General features: G+C 37.8%; 1 protein-coding gene across 5 annotated transcripts in view; it reads left to right on the forward strand.

The window, feature by feature from the left end:
• LOC113053420 (disco-interacting protein 2 homolog A-like) overlaps positions 1 to 21734 on the forward strand; it is a 104436-nt gene that overhangs the window by 37119 nt on the left and 45583 nt on the right. Inside the window, exon 1 of one of the 5 annotated variants that reach the window (XM_026218432.1) lies at positions 20848 to 21237. The exons of the other annotated variants lie outside the window; for them this stretch is intronic. The gene's annotated coding sequence lies outside the window, so the exon portion shown is untranslated. Of the gene's footprint in view, positions 1 to 20847; positions 21238 to 21734 lie in introns of those variants that run through there. 5 annotated transcript variants of the gene reach the window in all.

A 21734-nucleotide genomic window follows, 5' to 3' on the forward strand; every position in this document is an offset into this window, starting at 1 on the left:
CATTATCTTTTTCTGGAAAATCCCTGCATGTAAGTTAATAAAGCCTCAAATGAGCATTCAGAAGGAGCATAACTATAAAAAGCCACATCCGTCGCTTCTTCCTCAGCTTTATTACTTTTTTGCATTCTGTGGGTTGAGTCATGCTCAAACCCCTTCACCACAGATGTCAGAACAAACGTTCTCTACATGTAAACACATATGTTTGTTTGCATCCTGGCATTTAAAGGAAGTGTGGCGACAGAATGCAACATGAACAGATTTCTCACAGTGCACAGAAAGAGAAAAGAGAGAGTCAGACCGAAGCCCATACGGTGTCCACTTGTCCTCTGTGTAAAGTATGGGTTTGTTGACTCATGCAGTCTATTGTTGAGACTGCGAGGGCTCAGTTTACCCCGTCTCTCAATCACTGACTTCCTCTCTGAAATTACATGGACTCTCTCTTTCAACTCTGTAGAAAATATAGAAGGATTAGCAGATATTAAAAGCCACTGAAAGGGAGACGGTCATGTCTTGGCCTTTTTCTGGAGCTAGTCATGCAGTGAAGCATCTCAAGGTCATACAAGAGCAGCTGGTATGAAAATGAACAAATGGACAGCACGCATCTGGCTTGAAGAGAATCCAGAAAATCCTCTTTCGTTTACATTTCTCCACACTCTTGCTGCTTAAGAAACACCAAGTGTCACAGCTCATAATCTCAGGTTGGGATAATCTCGTACGAAGGGGAAAGCAAGTAAATTGGTCTCATAGTATGGCTGTTTGGTTTCTGTTTCCTGCTGTAAATCCCCGTGGATCAGGAGGTTTAGGGAGTCTGCTGGTCTGAGAGGTCAGCCAGGGGTCACTGATTCTTCTGACAGAGCTGTTATACAGAGACAGCTACTATATGAGTCCGAGAAATGTCCTGAAGCTGTAGAAAGAGCAAAATATCATCTGCCTCGGTAGAGTAAAAAAAAAACTCTTACTAGAACATATCTAACACTACAAATTTACATTTATGCGTTTAGCAGACACATTTATCCAAAGCGACTTACGGTGCATATTATCAGTATGTTTAGACCTACATTGTCCAAAAGTGGATCTATGTAAGTCACAAGAGAATTATTATTTTATCAACAAATGTCATTTCTAGCATTTTAGTTATCTACTGTGCAGTATTATTTTAGTATTATTTAAATGCTATCGTCATATATTTTTAATTAAAATGTCATGTTTTTATTATATTATATTACATTATATTATATTTATTTCAGATTTAGTTAGAGAGTAATTTTAGTACCTCATTTTAAATGTATTTAGTTCAGACAGTTTCTAATAATCCTTTTTCTCTAATATTTCTATTTTAAATATATATTTTTAAATATAATATTTTATATATGACTATATAAAATATTATACCCAATCACACACAATTAATAATTTCTTAATTTCTTATATTTATATATAATTATACTTATATAAGGGGTGAAACTGTTTATCTCATGCTCAGTGTACATAGAATTGTCATAGTATTAATATGTGAAAATTTAATAATTCAGGTATTACAGACTTTTATAGTTTACGATTGAAATTTTGGGTCTTGGACAAGAGAAAAACAATCAAATCTGCACATACACTATAAAAAGTAGTAAAAAGAAACCATGAAGGCGTGATGATAAACAAATAAAATAAAAATACTTTCCAAGATGGAACAGAAATAAAACAATTGAAATTCAACAGTAATAAAAATCAACCACTGGGACATAAAAAAAAAAATAATATATATATATATATATATAGTATATATATAGTTTCCCACTTTTACGATTTCAGAACTTGTAACAGTTTTGGTTTGTGTGCTTGAGAACTCAAAACTTTCTTGTAAAAAAAGAACAAATGTTTTGCAGTTTCCCAGCACCACCTACCTGTTCTCAGACAGGCTAATAGTTTAGCCACACACATGCTGCAGTAATTTTGTAGCATGTGTGTATGGATACCTAAACTAGAGGTACTTTACATATCCCTGTAACAGGACTCAACCTTTTTCAGGTGTGTGTGTTCCTCTGCCACAGGAAGCGAGGCGGTAAGGAAATGCCTCGACACAGCAGGAGGTGTGTGTACGTGTGTTGACAGGAATCAGAGCGTGAATGAAGAGGATTTGCCTGCAGTTTCAACAGAACAGAATTAGCAGCGTTCACATGACTGCAGAGAGTTCAGACAGGCCAGACCTGTCTCGAGGAGCTGGGAACACACACACACACTTAAGACGGAAGGAACTCTTTTTTGTCTTCGTCAAAGTTTGTTTTAAGTACACAAAAAGCTCTAATTTGATGTCATTGTGCATGCCGTCTTTGCTTTATATAAACAAATACAGAATGATAAGGGTAAAGTCATTCTTTGTTTGCAATATTTGGTTAATGTGTGCAGGTATGTGCAGTCGTCAATCATCATATGATGTCAGTTGGTAGGTTTTGTCATATCTGTTGATTTCATTTAGTATTTCGTGTTTTTAATGTCTTATAGTTTCTGTCATTTTGCTTTAACATGGACCTTTTTCTTTGTGTGCGTTGGAAGAGAGTCCAGTGCCATAGCCAAGCTCGAGAGGTGTGATGTTTTGAGGTCAAAGGTGACCCACTTGTTGTTTAAACAATCAGTGGCTGTGTTTTCAGGTTATGTGGAAGTGGAGCCAATTCAGACCATTTGAAAGTCAACATTAAATCAAGTTCTATTTACGTTGTTAATACATATTTCTGGTCTTAGCGGCTTTTTACACAGAGCATGATTATTTCATTTAATACTGGTGGTTAAAACAAGTTTAACCTTTGAAAAGCATGGTTTCAGACCTTGTGTTGTTTTCTTTTCACTGCCAGGCATCTTTTTTATTTTAATTAATTAATTAATTAATTTTTATTTTTGCAAAAGAAAAATAAATAAATGAAATGCATTGTCTGAATGGCCCATTGTTGTGCATAATTAATGCATGTTATTTATAAAATTGTCGAGCACAACTTCAGAGCATTAATATAACAATATAAGTGCATTTAAAGGGACAGATCACTCAAAATGAGAATGACATCGTCATTTACTAACGTCATTCCAAACCGGTAAGACTTTCTTTCTTCTGTGGAATATTTTTCCGAACAATGGGGTTGTTTGGACCACACTGTTCTTAAAAATGTTCCACAGAAGATTGAAAACCACACAGGTTTGGAACAACATGCAGTTAAGTAAATGATGCTATTTTTAGATGTATTCCTTTAAGCAGATGAAATGCAAAAGACAGATCTAAACTTTAGAAAATGAAGACTGCACACATTGCAAACTTAATGCTAGCATTGCCATTGTGTTTCTTTTTAGAAACTACAGATACCAATGAAGAGCTTTATTTAAATAGTCAGAAACAAGAGAAATAGAGAAGGAATATAATATAACTGACTTCAAAGCAGTATGAGGATGTTTGGGTGAGGACAAATATCTTTATCCAGTTACATCGAAGCGTAATGCTAATGGTGTGGTGATCGTCATTTCATGTCTTTTTTGTCTTCTTCCTGCATGAGAGTTGATCATGTCTTTAAACCCCCACCTTCTGTTTAATGCTGAGATTAGTATCATGACAAACACACGTCATTAGTATCAGGACCGGCTGCTGTCAGAGCCTTCATCAGCACAGATACTATAATGTACCCACACACAAAGAGCAGTCGAACGCATGCGGACCCCTCCTGGACCCCGTTCCACATGAGTGACCAGCACACACTGCTAATGAGAGCCACATAACGGGTTTAAGTGTGTGTGTAATTAAGGCTGATTAGCTGATAAAGGACTGTTTAAGGAGCACAGCCACTGCGGCTCTTCAAAGAGATGTGTGCCGCTCTCAAGCTGAGAGCAAGATGAGGTGAAGAAGAAAAGCTGTGAACTGCTCATTTGCAGAAAAAAGACTGATTTAGTATGTAGACACATTGTTTTACAAAGCAAAACTTCTCCTCAGTCCATGTAGCACAGAAAATAGTAATAGTAATGTAGTAATGAAAACTAAGCTCATTGAGAATCAATGGATCAGTTTGGGATATTCAGGCTGAAAGCTAGAAAGCTGGGTGGTTAATAATGCAGATACATTATACTAGATTATATCATATAATAATATTTATTTATGACTTCAAATGAAATGTACACAGTCACTTGTATACTTGTGTGACATCTGTTCCCAGTGAAGCCAGTCTGTCCTGAAGAGCTCGTTCCAGCACTGCACACTTTCAGGAGCTCATAGGCCTTTCGATCTATTCCAGTATTTCCTGCTATAGGCCTGGGCTGTGAGCTGGGACAGACGATGATAACATAACCTCAACTAAAGCTCAGTGCTGGGCAGGCCGCTGGTGCTATAACCTACTTACTGAACCTACTCAGCAGAAACGGCTTCTGGGCCCTGTGTCAAAAGCTTTAGCTGGCAAGAGTGACTGTAGTGGATTTTCAAGGAAAACGTGTTGAAGGTTTTGTTTATTTTGTAAAAGAAGAAAAAGTACAGACATAAAAGGTATTTAATACCCAACTCCTATCATGACTAGCAAACATCTGCAATGTGCACAAAGATACCAGAAAATTACGTGACATAACTATCTGCAAAGTGCTGTTTTTACACAGAGAAGAATCCATTTGCAGAGAACAGTGAATGTTAAAGGACAGTTTAAATGTTACAGCTGAAAAACACTCATTCATGCAAACTGCTTTTCAACCCTCCAGGCATCCTTTTTAAATGTATCATTGTACAAATGTTTTTTTATTTGTATTTTTTTTTTTATACAAACTGAGTCAATATAATTGGGAAATTAATGGCTGCAAAACATCCAACTGCATAGCGTTTTTTTTTTTTTTTTTTTTTGGTTTGTAATTAAGGCAAGATTAATAAACAGACTAAGTGTAGGATTATTTCTAACATATATAACATATATATACAGCAGCAGCATCTTCCAGCAGGGGTTAACTGGACCATACTAACCAGCCAGACCTTGACCCCTCGGTGTATACTAAAGCAACTAACTGCTCACATCCAGTCCTCTTTATTTCACCTTGTATGAGGTGTTGTGTGCCTCCATCACGTGTGTGTGTGTATGTGGTATAGTGCTTGCCAAAGTCCTTCTGTGCTTCAGAGAATCTGCTTCCTGTCTCCACACAAACAGTTCACGCCTGCCTTCCTCTTCCCTCTGAGCTCTTCTCGCCGCACGGCCCACAGCAGTCACGGGCCAACAGGAAGGAGATAGGAAACAAAGAACCCACTTCCTGTGGTGGCCGCCAGCATTCCAGACAATGGAGAAGGAAATGCTTGGTAGCCTGAAGAGCTCAGAGGGGTTTTGCTGTCCAAGCTTCTGTTGTTAGTGTATTACGGTCTGTGGTAGAACAATGTTTTTTCTAATAATAGTGAGCCAATGGGATTGGTCTCTTTATTCAAAGTCATCTCAGTTGAGATTTTGTGAGCTGTGTTTTATCTATGATTTGATATGAGTCATCAACTCCTCCCTACCGTCCCGTGTGTGTATTAGTGGAGACAGTCACCATGGAGACCCTCCAGAAAAAGGGGGACCAAAAGAGAGACGCAGATGCTGGAAGGCTGTGTTTAAATCAACGCCATAAAAATCCTGCGGGATCCAGATGCCGGGCCTCTCGGGAACAATGCATGTGACGGCTGAGACACCCCTGGACATGATTCATCTTCTCTGCCCCCTTCAGCCTGACCCTTGAGATCCTCGTCTTAGATGGACTTGATCTTTCAAAGAACGGCGTCTCCCTCCGGACTCCTCTGACTGACCCAGAGTCCGACAAAAGCCTTCTGAGATCTTCTAGAAACTCGACAAGGCCAGGTGGGCCCACGGGAGAGTATTGGCTTACCAAAAAACACATTCAAATTATAGAAAAAGAATGCTACTGCAAGTGAAAAAGAAGTACTCTTAAATGTGTTAAAGATTTACTTGAAATTCAGATATTTATACTCCTAACATGCTTACTCGAAGTGCTTTAGAAATATATTTTGTAATAGAATCTATTTAATTTCACTTTTAAATGCATGAGGGACATAAATCTGTCAGATTTAATTGAAATACATCCGTTTTTGTTACAAGGATAAACTGTTAAATTAAATACAGTATTCATTGTTATATATTTATTTTTTCTAAGCATCTAAAATCATCTATGTGTGTAGATTTGGAACCTCATAAATATTTTTTATTTTTATTTTTTGTAGTTTTATTTTTTGTAGTTTTATTTTTTGCGCAATTGCACAATTCAGCTCGACCAATCAGAGCTGAGCTTTTCAAATCGGCTTTGCAAGTAATGGTCCGATCACATGACTGTATGCTTTCGAGATAGTAACATGTTATCTAACCAGTTATCTCACAACTATAGGCACTGGTTGCTTGAAGTCTAGGTAGTGGCATTAGTCTTTCATATAGAAAATATTAAAACATTGTTCGATATATTGGCAGAAAGAATAGTTTGTCGTTATAGCTTGTACTTATTAAAATCTAAGAACTTATTAGCCAATGGCTAACAATAGACATGATTTAGTTGCCCAGAGTAAAATTTAGTCGCATATGCGAGTGATTTACTCGCAGTGTAGAGGGTTGCAATTACAAAATATTATTAAAACATAATGATTTAAAATGTTCTTTTACCATTAGCTTCCTCAAAAGTACTGAGAATTGTTAATGGAGTTATGGAAGTAGAGTCATTATAAATCTTAACAGCTTTGTATGACTTGCCACACTTCTGTTTACAAACCCTGTTCCATTTCCTTCTCACGGTTCAAAAACTAAGAGAAAAAGATGTCTCCTGAGGTTTTTCTCTCGACGCTCCACTCACAGGTTGGCTGTTTTTAGCCAACCTGTTTTTTTTCCTGCATAACTTCAGAGAGTCAAAGTCAGTTGTCATAGCAGAGAACAGCTGGAGGAAGTCGACTGACTACACATGGAGACTTGAACTCTGTACAGCAATGTACACATGAGAATCTTCTCCCCGAAGAGCATTTTCTTCCGCTTTTCAATCACACGTCATGCTTGAGTGACTGCTCAGGGTTTCTTGTGAAAACACTCTCATGCTATGATGTCAGATTTGAAACCTTTTGTGAATGTGACTCTTCAGTTTATCAAAGAGAAACGATCTGTCATCTCTAGCTCTGTGTACATTTTCAAACCAGCTTTTAAAGTGTTACACCCCAAAATGAAAATGTTGTCATTAATCACTTACCCCCCTGTCGCTCCAAACCTGTAAAAGCTCAGTTCAGCTTCAGAACAAAATTTAAGATATTTCAGATGAAAACATGGACGCTTGGGACAAGTAAATAACAATATCGAGGTCCAGAAAAGGTATTAAGAGTTATCATCAGAATACTCCATCTGTCATCAGACGTGCAATCTGGGTTATATGAAGCAACACTTCTTGTAAGCAAAAATAATGACTTTATTCAATAATTTCTTTGTCAACGGTCTCCTCTGTGTCTCTCCATATCACTGTATGCTGTGTATGCTTTTCTGTGTCCTCCACGCCACAAGGATGCGCTGTTTTCTAAGTGTATTTAGCTTTGATTTGAAAGAAAACAGCATATCATTGTGGTGCGGAGGACACAGAAGAGCATACGCAGCACAGGGATAAAGTTGTTATTTTTGTTTTCTTTGCTTACAAAAAGTGTTGCTTCATATAACCCAGATTGCTCGTCTGATGACGGATGGAGTATTCTGTACCTCGACGCTGTTATTTACTTGGCAGTCTATGGGACAGTCTCAAGCCTCCAGGTTTTCATCCAAAATATCTCAAATTGTGTACTGAAGACGAACTGAGGTTTTACGGGTTTGGAGCGACATTGGGGTAAGTGATTAATGACAAAATTTTCATTTTAGGGTGAAGTATCTCTTTAACTGAGTCCTGTTTACATTATTGACATTCAAACACAATTTAATCTTAAAATCATTGTTCTTCCTCTAAAGCTCTAAGTCTAAACTTAAGTTTTCCTCCTCTAAAGCTTGTCATTTTAAACATGATTTCCTTATGTTGAAGTTGTTGTGGACTAGAAGGGATAGCTTGCTGTTGTAGTGTCAGGTAATCTATGCTCGGTGACTGACAATGGTGTATCTATAGTGTTGTTTATACGATGTATATATCGAAGCTGTCTAGAGGTTATCTCCATCTGCTGAGGTTACACACAAACACACACACACACACACACTATACTTAAGCAGTTCCTCGGTCAGGTCTTGTTTCGTGGTCTTGTCCAGTGGAGTGGAGTGACCTTCACATTCCATTCCCAGCCGAGAGTGATGTCACACCTCTGAAGGGCCTGCAGTGGGCCGGATCTGTGCTGACTACAGTGAGGTCAGGCTCCCTCAGATTCACGCTCATGGAAATGTTTCCACCTCAGTGTCAAACTGTTTTACTTCAGCTAAGATTTAAATGTTTATGATTATTGCAACAGTTAATAAAAATAATAATAATAATATTAATACATTTCTTTCATCATTTATTCTTTCTTCTGTGGAACACAAAAGGAGATGTTTTGTAGAATGTTGAGGCTGCTCTTCTACATACAATAAAAGCAGACAGTGAATTTTTTTTAGGTTTCTATCTTTCAACATATACATTTTCTAAAGTTGTATGATAACTTTGTTTGAGAAACAACAAAACCCTAACCTCTCAGATTTCATTGTCACAAGTTCGGAACAGCTTGAAAGTGAATTAATGTTTTTTTTTTTTTTTTTTTTTTTTTTTTTTTTTTGATTGGTTTTGTGGACAAATTTGGTCAGGACTTTAAAAATGCAAAGCTCACACTGAAGTCACTTTCAAACCAAGCAGCTTTTTGTTGGTCGATGCAGGGAATGCACATGACTAACTACCTTTATAAAATCCTTGTTAGGAGTCTTTCATTTCAATTACAAGTTCATTACAATTCAGGATTGTGTAGATTTTCATTTGAAATGACTGGTTTTAGACCATGAACATGTGACAGCACTTTGTCTTAATTTGTTATCTTTTGCATTGTAGCCCTAAAAGACAACGTGATTTGTTGGAAACGTACAGGAGAGAGACACAATCTGACTTTGGTTTGACTTTGGCAGCACACAAATGTAAATACATCAGTACTTATAGTTTGCTTTCTCTGTGTGTTCTTAAAGTGACAGCTGTTATTTCCAAGGCACGGCTGTTAAAATAGAACTCTGTTACGCTCCATAAACTTGAACTCTGTATACACGACACTAGGAAGTACTCTTGGTATGTTAGCTTTCACTTGTATTTTCTTTAGCCTGGGAGAAATTTGCAATATGAACGTCATGTCCTGTCTAATGACAGCTGCATTTAATTCATCCAAATCAAAATCATGCAAATCTAATAATTACTATATTTGAAAAGTATTCTAAAGTGTACTTGTTTCACAAGGTATTGAAAAGTCAATCATTCTAATCCTAAACTACATACCCATATGTTGGCTTTTGTAATAAGATGCCCATAAGGGTGCCTGCATATAACAGTGCTTTCAGTTCAAGCTGTCAGCACGAGGCATATAGTATGTGTCATTGTTATAATGTCTCTGTCTTAAATAATAGTGCTCCTCCGTGTCCTCTGCCTCAGAACGAAGGTTTGATCTGTATTACACTTTAAACTACAGACTGTTTCAGGTTAACTATCAACCTTGTTTTGGTACGAGCTCATTCGGGTGTATTTGTGAATGAGTGAGTCACAAAACAAAGGGTGGGGAAGGGGACAGAAGGAAAGATGGAGCAGGAAGACAGCGGGGAGAGGCGTGGAGTGTCCTTGGCTGTGTGGCACTCTGGTGCCACCTATTGAGGATGTTATTAACTCTAGTGTGATTGAAGGTGATGTGTTGTTCAAATGCTGACTCATTTTTAGGCTAGAAGGTGGCTTAGGTTTCAAAAGAAGCTGGATGTGGACACAGGCTTTGATTTTTGGACACATGGGGCAGACCTCCCACATCAGCATGTGTGTGATAGTGGTTTAGGTGTGTGTGTGTGTGTGTGTTGAGTCATTAGCAGCAAGGACTAGTCTGTCTCAGCTGGGTTATCAGGGTTTATGAAACAGCTGTGTGACAAGATGGATCAGCCCTTAATGAGCTACCACACACACACACACACACACACACACACATTAGTCTAGCACATGAGATTGGTAACTTGACTTCCTACTAATTGTTAACAGAAATGTCTTCGCTGTTACAGCTCAGAAAGGCAGAGTATATTTGAAATGGCATATTAAGCAGTCTAATGCGCAGAGTATTCAGATTTTCTGTACGCATGACATCACTGGATGTCTTTTTAATGGCTAGTACATTTAACAAATTGTGCAGTGTGCAACTGGACCACACTGCCCTGGGTAATGTGCACTGCAATGACCTATACTTGACTTGATTTCCAGTGTGAATATACACTACTTATGATCTTGAAAGAAATCTCTTATGTTTACTAAGGCTGCTGCTTAATAATTGTTCTTGCTGAATAAATATATTACTCTCATGATAAATAAATCCCATCAAAGCTATAGATCGTGAAACAACAAGGCCTCTTTCTGTCTCTAGGGGTTTGTTTTAAGAGTGTGATCCATGCTCTTGAGTATACAGTATATATATATCAAGTATTTCGAGCTGTGGTCTCTTCATATAAAGACATGCCTAAGCACCCATATGTGTGCTTGTTGGTTAAAGACCAAGACTCTGATGTGTTACATTTTAAGCAAGTCTCACTCTTACTATGATAGCCGCTGAGGGACCTCTGAGCTTCTCGCCACTTCACGAGACCTCTGAATTATTGATAGGCCACAGAGTGTGCTCTATAGCCAGAGGAAAGGTGTTAAAGAAATACAGCCCATCTGCTGGAGACGCAGCACCGCTTTATCACTGCAGTATCTGTCGTATCTCAGTGGACGACTGTGGATAATGAAGGGAGAAATGGTAATACCATATAATCATCTCTTTGTTTTCTGGTGTGCTTTTGATAGATTATGTCTTTGCTTAGTCTGATGAAACCTAAGGCAGCATCCTAACTGGGATGAAACCTCATGAGTGACTGATTTGGGACGCTCCAAAATTGATTGCAATATAGTTTGAGAAACTGTGGAGCCCCTAAGGTAGCATTTGCAGAAAAAAGAAACTTGTGCATGCAAAAGCTTTATGTTTCAGAGAAGTACGAGGTCTGCAAATGGGTGGTGGGAGTCGTGGAAAAATAAATACAAAACAAGTACAATAAAAATTGTAAATAAAAAATGAATAACAAAATGAATAGCAATATTTAAATAACGTATGTTTCTCAAAATAAATATCCTTTAAAATTACATATTTGTTTATTATTTATGCAATATTTTTTATATAAAATAAAGAATGAAAAGAAACAGCATCTAAATATTGAACCAAATAAATGAATACATACATGAATGTATAAACAAAGGAAAAACATTAAAATAACAATAAGACAAAAGGCATCTCATCTTCCCCAAACCCTCATAAAATACATTATATTTACATAAACATTTTTTTTTTTTTGTTTATTTCCACAGTATCGATTGGTCTCTATACATGAACTCGGTGGGATGCAAACTAATTCCAAATAGTTATTACACATTTGTTATTCTTTCTGTAATATCTTTATACATGAAAATATCTACAGTAGCTGCCTTTATATTGTACTGTATGAAGAGGTCACTATCAAGGGAATCTTTGTGTTTGGAGTCCACACAGGATACTTGTGGCGCTGCTTTAGAATTGTGCCAGAACGACGTCTCTTGGGAGGCAGCATGATTAAGTTTTTGGAACAATCCTCGTGTTGGGATCTGTAAATGCTGCTTTGATATGAAATTCATCAGGTTTTTTAAACAGAACATATGCAATGAAACATATTTCAAAGCTGCAGCTAGTAAAATTTGTCTTACCCTGTCTCACGATGTCATTTGGCAGAGCGATGAATCAGTTCTTCCTTGAGTCATATCTCAGTGTTGCTATTGTCTTCTTCAGCAGCGCACACACACACACACATAGTGTGATCCTCCTCCACCGCACTGCAAACACATTTAAGAGTGATTTGTTTTTAGGAATTTGGGGGCGGAAGAGAAAAGAGAGAGAGGGATTGGGGAGAGGATTGAGGGGTGTTGAATGTGTTTGTGGATCATATTACCAAATCATATAGGCAGATGCTGAGGTCACAGCAGTTCACACCCACTAACGGTCCATCGTTTTAAAGCTGAAGAGTGTCATGAAAGGAAGACTTAAAAAAAAAAAAAAACAGATCATAGTTTTCATGTAAATATTAAACAGCACAACCAAGTAGACATGCTGAGCATAACAGACTTAATACCAAAAAACTTACAAAATTTATTTGTGCTGTGTGTGTGTGTGTGTGTGTGTGTGTGTGTGTTGAGCCCAAGGCTGTCGGAAATCACATACTCTCTTGAGTAGGTACTTATTTCGAATAAGTAATTACTTTGCGACCTCTAAAAAAGTACATGATAGCATGAATGTGTGTAGTATGAATGTAATCTGGATGTACATCCTGCCAGAGATGGGACCAAGTCACACATGTGCAAGTCTCAAGTAAGTCTCAAGTCTTAACCTTCAAGTCTCAAGTAAGTCCCAAGTATTTTTTTCTTGGGCAAGTCAAGTCAAGTCAAGTCACAAGCTATGTCAAGTCAAGTCCAAGTCAAGTCACCTTAATATTGTTATTTTACCTGCAGAATCTGATCTTAATAAAGTTAAAAGACAAGATATAAGTAACTGTCAGTAAATTAAAATAATTTGGATTTGCATTGTAAATACTCATGTTCAGTAAAATAAATCATGGAATCAAACAAAATCGTAACTTCCTTAAATTTATTTATTTTTCACTTCTGCCAACAGTGTTTGAAATGTTTTAAATTTTCAACATTGAGTCCATAAAACAAATAACAGCTAAACATCCAACAGACTCCTCTCTGAACACCTCTCTCTCTCTCTCTCTCAAACACAGTTTACATACAACATTAAACTGTTACTTTTCTCCTCTCTCTTTCTCTCTCTCAGAGTATAGAATATAAATATGACGTATTTTCAGTTGTTTCATACTTTTTTTGTTATGTACAGTACAGACCAAAAGTTTGGACACACCTTCTCATTCAAAGAGTTTTCTTTATTTTCATGACTATGCAAATTGTAGATTCACACGGAAGGCATCAAAACTATGAATTAACACATGTGGAATTATATATGGAATTATATACATAACAAAAAAGTGTGAAACAACCAAAAATATGTCATATTCTAGGTTCTTCAAAGTAGCCACCTTTTGCTTTGATTACTGCTTTGCACACTCTTGACATTCTCTTGATGAGCTTCAAGAGGTAGTCACCTGAAATGGTCTTCCAACAGTCTTGAAGGAGTTCTCCGAGAGATCCTTAGCACTTGTTGGCCCTTTTGCCTTCTGTATGCGGTACAGCTCACCCCTAAACCATCTCGATTGGGTTCAGGTCCGGTGACTGTGGAGGCCAGGTCATCTGGCGCAGCACCCCATCACTCTCCTTCTTGGTCAAATAGCCCTTGATGCCTTCAGTGTGACTCTACAATTTTCATATTCATGAAAATAAAGAAAACTCTTTGAATGAGAAGGTGTGTCCAAACTTTTGGTCTGTACTGTACATAACAAAAAAGTATGAAACAACTTAAAATACGTCATATTTATTTTCTGTACTTTATATATATATATATATATATATATATATATATATATATATATATATATATATATATATATATATATATATATATATATGCACTTCTCATGATTGGGTAATCGCGGCAGCTACATTAGTTTTTCTGATTAATTGTTTTGCTCTATGAGAAAGACAAGGTAACAAAATATTCGGGGCTTATGCCCCCTTAGCCCAGCACTAGCGCCGCCCCTGGAATGCGTTTTTTTGATTGCCTGCTAGCGGATCATTAGGGGCCGTTCACATCACGTCTTTTGCGCGCGCAAGTTCGTTATTTCCAAAGTAGGCGCGCGGTATGCGCGCTCATAATGGAAGCAACGCGCGCGCGTCGCACCGCATCGAGTTAAAAACATCTAAACTTTTCAGAATGCCGCAAGCGCACCGCAGGTCATGTGACAATAACTAACCAATCAGCTTCATCCTTTCCCGTATCAACGTTGAAAGCTCAGCTAAGATGAAGGAACAGCTGTTCATAGCTGTATATGGATTGCCATTTTGAAACGAATTTAGTAGCAGAGCTAATGCGAGCGATTTTTAGTGCTGCAAATCCATTTATCCTTTGCTGAAATTTCCGCGTCTTCAATGAGAGAGAGCGTGTCATGGATGCTTAGCAACGACAGACGCCCCAGGAACACTTCTGTCCGAGCGCTTTGGAAACAAGGAGAAAGCGGCGCGACTAGCGTTTTCCACGCGTTTTTTGAAGTTTTCTATTGAAGACAAAAGCGATGACCCTCGGTACCTCTCAGGCTGACATGTTGATGTGATGTGATATCTGATTTAAGTGGGCGTGGTGTGTGTAAGGTAGAGAGGGCATGACTGATGATAGTGTCCTGATCCAGTCACGACGCTATTCTCAGCCTGCGCTCCAGCTGAGTAATCAACTTTATTTAAAAAAATAATTTATATATTTTATATTCAAACTGAAAACATGATGTGATTAACACTCAAGTCATTCAAGTCATCGTGTCTCAAGTCAAGTCAAGTCCCGAGTCTTTAACTTCCAAGTCCGAGTCAAGTCTCAAGTCCTAAAAATAGCGACTCGAGTCGACTCGAGTCCAAGTCACCAAGTCACAAGTCCCCATGTCTGCATCCTGCATGTTTTGTTGTTTCATTGCCATTCACAAATCCTCTCCCGTGGCCTCATGGGATAGTAAAGTGTCCATCGTATGCACATGGCCAAAAGTAGTAGGTCATCATTTTTGCCTGCTTTTTTGAGTATTGTGAGTCACATACTGTTTTTCACATGACTCCAGATGCAGTCCAAGTGTGCCACACATGTCCCCGAAGTAAACCCAAAACATTCGATCGCCCCCTTGTGGCTGGCTGTCATAAACTCTGCTATCGCCATGTTAAATGAGTGGGACGTGAGCTAAACTAAAAAGTGCGATTACACATTTTCCCAAAGATGGGTTCTGTCAGTGTAGAGGGTTCTTATACTCTAATGTATGTTCAAGTGTTATTTTTTCTAGTAAGCATGGTTTTAATTGCTGTACATGATGCTGTAAAAATGTGTATATGTTAAAATCTGTCCCCTCTCAGTGTGGGCAGATCCTGTGTGTGTTGTTCAGACAGATGGTAGTGGGGTGCAGGCTGGTGGTCTTCCTGCCCCAAACCTGGTGAGCCCAGCCTGTCACACAGCAGAGCAGCTGCATGTATGTGTGTGTGTGTGTGTGTGTGTGTCCTTTGAGATCAGTAATACACACCTGCCTACATGTCTGCACCTGCGTTATCCTGCATTTCAACTCACCTGCACATATCACTTTCTCCTTCTACTATTACATATCACTCACCTCTGTCTTTCTACAGTCACTTCTGTTCTGTTTATTCAGTCTCAGTTGTAGAGGTGGGCTCAGCCGCTTATCTGAATATGAGCTGAACCCCCCTAAATAGGGTCAGGCATCTATATTGTACTGCTTTCATCTATGTAATTACTGCTCTCTCTTTCAGATCAACCATTGTTGTCTTTCCTTTTAGACTAGAAGCTAGTTTAGAGGGAATTCAGTGTGTTTACATTGAAGTGTATGTTTCATAAATATGTTTATGTTTTAAAATTTTTATAAGTGAGTGCATGACACACACAGACATTTAACCCTTGTGAAAAATAAGTACTTACCTACTTAAAAGAAATAAAAAATATTAACAGAATTTTTTTATATATATAAAAAATTAGGTTTTGATATATTTACAATAGGAAATTTACAATATATCTTCATGGAACATGATCTTCACTTAATATCCTAATGATTTTTGGCATAAATGAAAATCAATAATTTTGACCCATAAACTGTATATTTGGCTATTGCTAAAAAATATACCCCAGCGACTTGTAACAACATTTGTAATAATGAAGTTGCAATTTAGTACATTTAATATTAACTATGCTTATGCTTTAGTATGTTAGTCAGATTAAAGTGAAACTTTTAACTAGACTATTACAAAGTGCACTTTTTAAAAATATAATTATGTTATCAAACAGTCTTAAAATGTGATCTCTTATATTTACTGTACATGACATTTTATTTCATGAATATTATCTGCGTACGGCTATTTTTAAAATTTATTTTTTAAGATTTACACTACAGGTGCATAATCAATAAAAATAAGCACACTATATTTGTTAAGGGTAAACAGGAATCACGATGAAGATAAAATTGTATGGCATGGCAAGTACTGTACTAAGTACTACATAATAGCTAATGACACAGACAGTGTTACATGTTCTGTATCTTCCATGTCGGCTTCATACTGACACAGTGTGAGTGTCCACAACTGTTAAATAGATTTGTATGGTGTCCTCTGGAGATGTATGGTGTTTCATTTCAGCACTGGGTTACAAACGCTCCTCAGGCATATGAGAGAGTCCCACCTTAATCACCCATTCATACAGAGCAAAAGTGCCCATTCATATGATAATTCACTTTCATAGAGCGGCTTGGTCCATTTATTTTCAGTTTTAGAGCTTTAATGCCTTTGTGACTGGTAAAATACAACACAGACACGACGACAACAATACAAAGCGCTCATCTTGCATTTTAACACATGCTAACAGTTGCTGTGACTGCTATATGCCACTTTCACTCATGACTGACACGACCTATCATAGTTTAAATGGACAGATCGATGCCGTTTACTTACTGTTTCATGAATGAGTTCAATTTTTAAACTTATTTTCTCTGAACGAAAAGACCCAAACTCACAGATTTAGCTAGCCAGATGCTAACAGTTTGCTGAATGAAAGATGCATTTTGAAACGACAGCCATTTTGACATATCTTTTTGTGTACTTGGCTGTTTAAGAGCAATAAGCCGTTTTAAAGTCTTTTTTTAATGTGGATGTCTGTAAATGTATTTTACAGCACGCTGTACAGTAATCCACAAATCTTTAAACAGAGTCTCTGAGCCTTTCAGGCGTTTGTGTGTACGTGTTGAATTGGGTGTAAAATGTATTTAATTCAACAGGCCTTGGTCACTCTGTTTTTGTCATTTGTTGTCATGATGGAATGACTATTTTATAATGACTTTATTTCTAGTCTCAGCTCCAGAAGACATGCACCCTTTTTGCTTAATCTGATGCTCATTACACACACAAATGGCAAGAGCTTGACAAGCTTTAATCTGATTGGCTGGCTTTATGCCATTTTCAGCAGTCAGTGTGGACAGATTTTACCAAAGGAAGAGTGAGTGACGCTAATGCTTGATCACGTTTGAAAATAACATGTCTTCTACACTACACATAACAGACAGTGTTAACAAAAGCAAACATGACATAAAAACACATTTGCTGGAGCAACCTTGACATTTTTCTTGCTTTTACAGTACATGCTTTTTAAGGTCTTTTATCGTGATTCATGTTTCTCAGTACTGGTGAGCTACCGAGCAAGTTTACTACATCAGAAAATCCATACATATGAGCTGGTTATGTGATGTAAACATCAAAATGCATTCGCTTATGAAGCACACATATAGTAAAGGTGTTTTGCGGCTGAAACTGAAACATTGCATTGAACTGCATGAAAAAAATAAATCTTAATTAATCAATAATCAGCCCCGTAATCATACGTTTGACAAAAAATACCAGTTTTTGTTGTTTTAGTGCCACTAGTGGTCATTTCAGCTGGAAACTGCAGTGATTTCTTTGCAAAAATGTTGGTAGTTGCATGTTTTTCCACTGAGCCTTTGCTGCTGAAGACTTTTGTTTATAATTTTTTGGCTCTGGCAGAGACTTATCTGCCGTTGATATTCCGCAAAAGAACTAATCATTATCACTCTTTTTTTTTTTTTTTTTAATGTCTGTTTCATTTGATTGAAAAGTGGCTGATGTGTGTTTCTGTCCTGTGTGTGTTGGATGGCTGCTCCTCTTGTGACAGTGTGACAGTAATCTCAGCACCCATCTCCCCTTCAGTGTAAACGTCCTAATTACTCTTTTAGCAAACGAGAGAAAGACAGAGACGAAGTTAATGAGAGGTGGGGGGTAAAAGCCCCCCCTCTCTTCCTGCCTCCCACTTTCTCTCTTTATATCTTACACTCCCTGTCTGCTCGGGTAATTCCCGCTCCCTTTCCATCTCTCTTTCATTTCGGCTGTTTTGTCCTCCCATGTTCCTACCTTCTTGTCTCTCACCCCCCAAATTGTTTATATCCTTTGTCCCAATTTGCATATGTTAAAGCTGGAATTCATATGCAGAGCATAATCAGCGTCTTATTCACAGGTCTGTGTTTGTCGTGCATGAGAGACGAGCCGTTTGTATTGCTGATTGCATCTCTGCGGCACGTCTTGTGAATGTCGATGTCTCCGAGGATAGAGTCAGAGGGTGCAGACGTGTCGTGAAGCGATGAGGATAAATGATCCTGGGTGAGAAGGTCTATTCCCCCTCTTTCTTTTCCTTCTCTTTATCTCTCCCTTTCTGAGTAAACCATCGGCTTCCTTTTGTGTGAATTCCTCCTCTCACCCTCCTTTGTGTTCATCACCCTTAATGTTGCCTAATTGATGTTCAGCTATTCATTAAAGGGGCTGGTAGCTGATAGTCCCTCAGCCTTCCCTCAGGAGTCAAACACACTTCCTGTTTTCACTGGAGTGACATTATAATCAAACGCGGCGGAGTTGCAGACTCTCATCTGTGGGTTCTGCACCGTTTCATTGCACATACCTGCTGCTCATGCAACCGCTGGATCTTTCGGTTTATCTTATTGCAGATAAGGTGTTTTATGATGAAGGTGTTTATAATGCCTTGTAAGTGGCAAACTACAGAAACGTTCAATGAAGATGGTTATTGTGAAGCACTTCAGTTCCCTCACAGTACATTCAACCCTACAATTGGACGCTATTCTAAAACAAAAACCAATATGAAATGCATTTAGAATTTTTTTTCTTATAGTCTTTTTCTTTTCATTTCTTTCTTATATTCTTATAAGCTGCATTATAAGGGACTGTAAAAGATCCATATGATAGACCATCTGCAGATCCCGTGAATGGCTTGTTTCTTTTCACTGAAGCTTGTAAAAGCTGATTAGCCGTTAGCGTCTACATTGTGTTTATGCTTCAGGGTTTGTATTTCTGTATGTGTGCAGTTAGACAGTGTTCCTGCTTTAGAAAGGATCTAGCACTTGCATTTCACGCTTTGACTGAGAAGATTAGATGGAAATCTTGTATTGTGTGTTTATAGACAAGACTACAAGACTTAATGATCATGTTTGGCCTCAAAGAACCATCTCAACAAGTCCTAACTTTGTGACTTATCTCAAAAATGAGATCAAGATGTTCTACTGAATCCAGCATTAGCTTGAGTTTTCATCGTCTACATTATAGTCTGAGTAACAGATCTGAACGAACAGCATTTTGAACTTCTCGTGATATACGTTCTTTGAAAGTAACATGTGACATGTCACATTTAGCTTGTGTTCTGTGTTTCCAGCGTGTCTGGTATCCTCCTCCATTGGGTGGTGGTCGCACTGAAACAGATAGGAGAACACTGCTATCTTTCTCTCTCTAATAAGATCACACCATGTCGCAGTGTCACTGGAGGGTCAGTGGTCTCTGAGGGTCTGTAACAGGGGTGCTGACACTGGCTGCAGAGTCAATGAATGCAGCTCCTGTGTCCTGGATGGCTTTTTGACATGACAGGTGTGTCTTGTGTTATCTGCGTGATATGTGAAGGTTTGTTATGTAGCTGAGCGTGTGTTTGTTTATATGCAAATAAAGGATTCAGTAAGAACAAAAAGAGCCTGATAGCAAGCTTTGTAGAAGCTTTTTAATCTAGTAAAATAACTTTTTCAAAAAGCTATGTACTTCTGCTTTAAATGAAGAATCTCTCATGACCTCTCATGAAAAAATGAAAAAATCTTATAATTGACCTCTCATGAAAAAAATGAAAAATGAAAAAATCTTATAATTGACCTCTCATGTCATTAAAAAAAAAAAAACCTGTGATGTTCTTAATGGTTTTATGTTCTTGTCCACACAATAAAACCGAATGGGGACAGACTTTGTCAAGCTCCAGAAATGATAAGAAAGAAGTCATGTGACTCTCATTGCAAACCATTATTCGCTGGAATGTATTGTGAACAAACATGAATTAACAATGACTAATTGTATATATAAATTAACATTTACCTACATTGATAATTTCTGTAAAAGTTGTTGTTCATAGTAAGTTCATACAGTCATATCTAATGCGTTAAGTTACTGTAGTGTTGCCAAACTTATTAATAATAAAACAGAATAAAATATCAAATAAAAAAATTCATAAAACATTTTATAATGGTGCTTTTTATCAATTATCAAATGATAGCATTCAAACCCATTCACATTCTTTGTGTAAAGAGCAGCTTGAACATTCTTCAAGGCTCCTCAAACGTTATAAGAGGTCAAAATGAAAAGTTGTGTTGAAATAACACTATTTTTCAATCAGCTGATCTGAAGAGTCTTTAAGATCTTTAAAGCGTATTAAATAAGTAGAATCTTTATTACCGATGCTACGGTGCTGTAATATGTGTGTAATTGTGTTATGGGTGTTGGGGGTTGGAGTGTTTTTAGCGCTCTAATCAGTCAGCCTGGGATGAGAGGAGGGTGGGAGAGAGATGGAGGGGAGGGGTAATGGAGGAACAAGAGGAGAGAGAGTACTGACGTTTGGGGGGGAGGAGGACAGACGGGAGGAAATGTGTGTGTGTGTGTGTGTGAGAGAGAGAGATAGACACGGCAAAGGTTCCACACTTCTCTTTGAGAGGAAACAAAGAGTGTTTGCAAACCTGAAGCGCTCACCCTGCATCATCTGACCCTGCGTGACCTCAGCGTGGAGCTCTGCGGCTGTTTCTGGTTCCCGTCTGCCCTGTGAAGCTGACAGGACTCTGCGTCTGTGTGCAGCTTGCGTGGGGTTGTGCACCGTCACTGCTGCTGACTCCACTCTGGGGTTTATCTGTGGTTTACCCTGCTGCCAGACAGACTCCAGAGCACAGAAACACTGCTGCGCTTTAGACTTTCTGTAAGAATGCTGGACTGACACCGGCTCGGAGGAGTTTTTCACACCAGCGCTGGAGATGTGCTGATCGAGGGGTAAGTGGGTGGAGATGACGGGAAACTTTGACACATTGTAGAAAGTGCTAACCTGCTAATATTACCTTAAAGAACTACTCTAAAACAATGCTAGTCAGAAATTGCTTGTTAATTTCACAAACACTTGTTGTATTCCTCATAAGTCATTGGATCACTATATTATTATTTTTTTTTTTACTGAATTAATTTAAATTAAGTAAAAGTGAAATTGTAAAGTAAAAAAAAAGATTTTTTTTTTGTTAACGTAAGCTACAGTACGCCAATGATCTTCTAATAAATTTATTTTTTGCCTAATTTAACCCATAAATATTTTTTTTTTGTATACATTTATGTATTTAGGTTAATTTGGTGATGTTAAATATTTTTGATTGGAATAAAACCAGTTAATTTTCGATGTTATCACTTTTAGTTTACCTTTTTTTTCAGTGTCAGCAAGTTTTCTCTGTTTCACTTGTGGGTAAATTTTATCCTCAGAGGAAAATGTTATTGAGATACGA

Source organism: Carassius auratus, chromosome 34 (assembly GCF_003368295.1).
Source record: "Carassius auratus strain Wakin chromosome 34, ASM336829v1, whole genome shotgun sequence".
In the NCBI taxonomy this organism is placed as follows: Eukaryota; Metazoa; Chordata; class Actinopteri; order Cypriniformes; family Cyprinidae; genus Carassius; species Carassius auratus.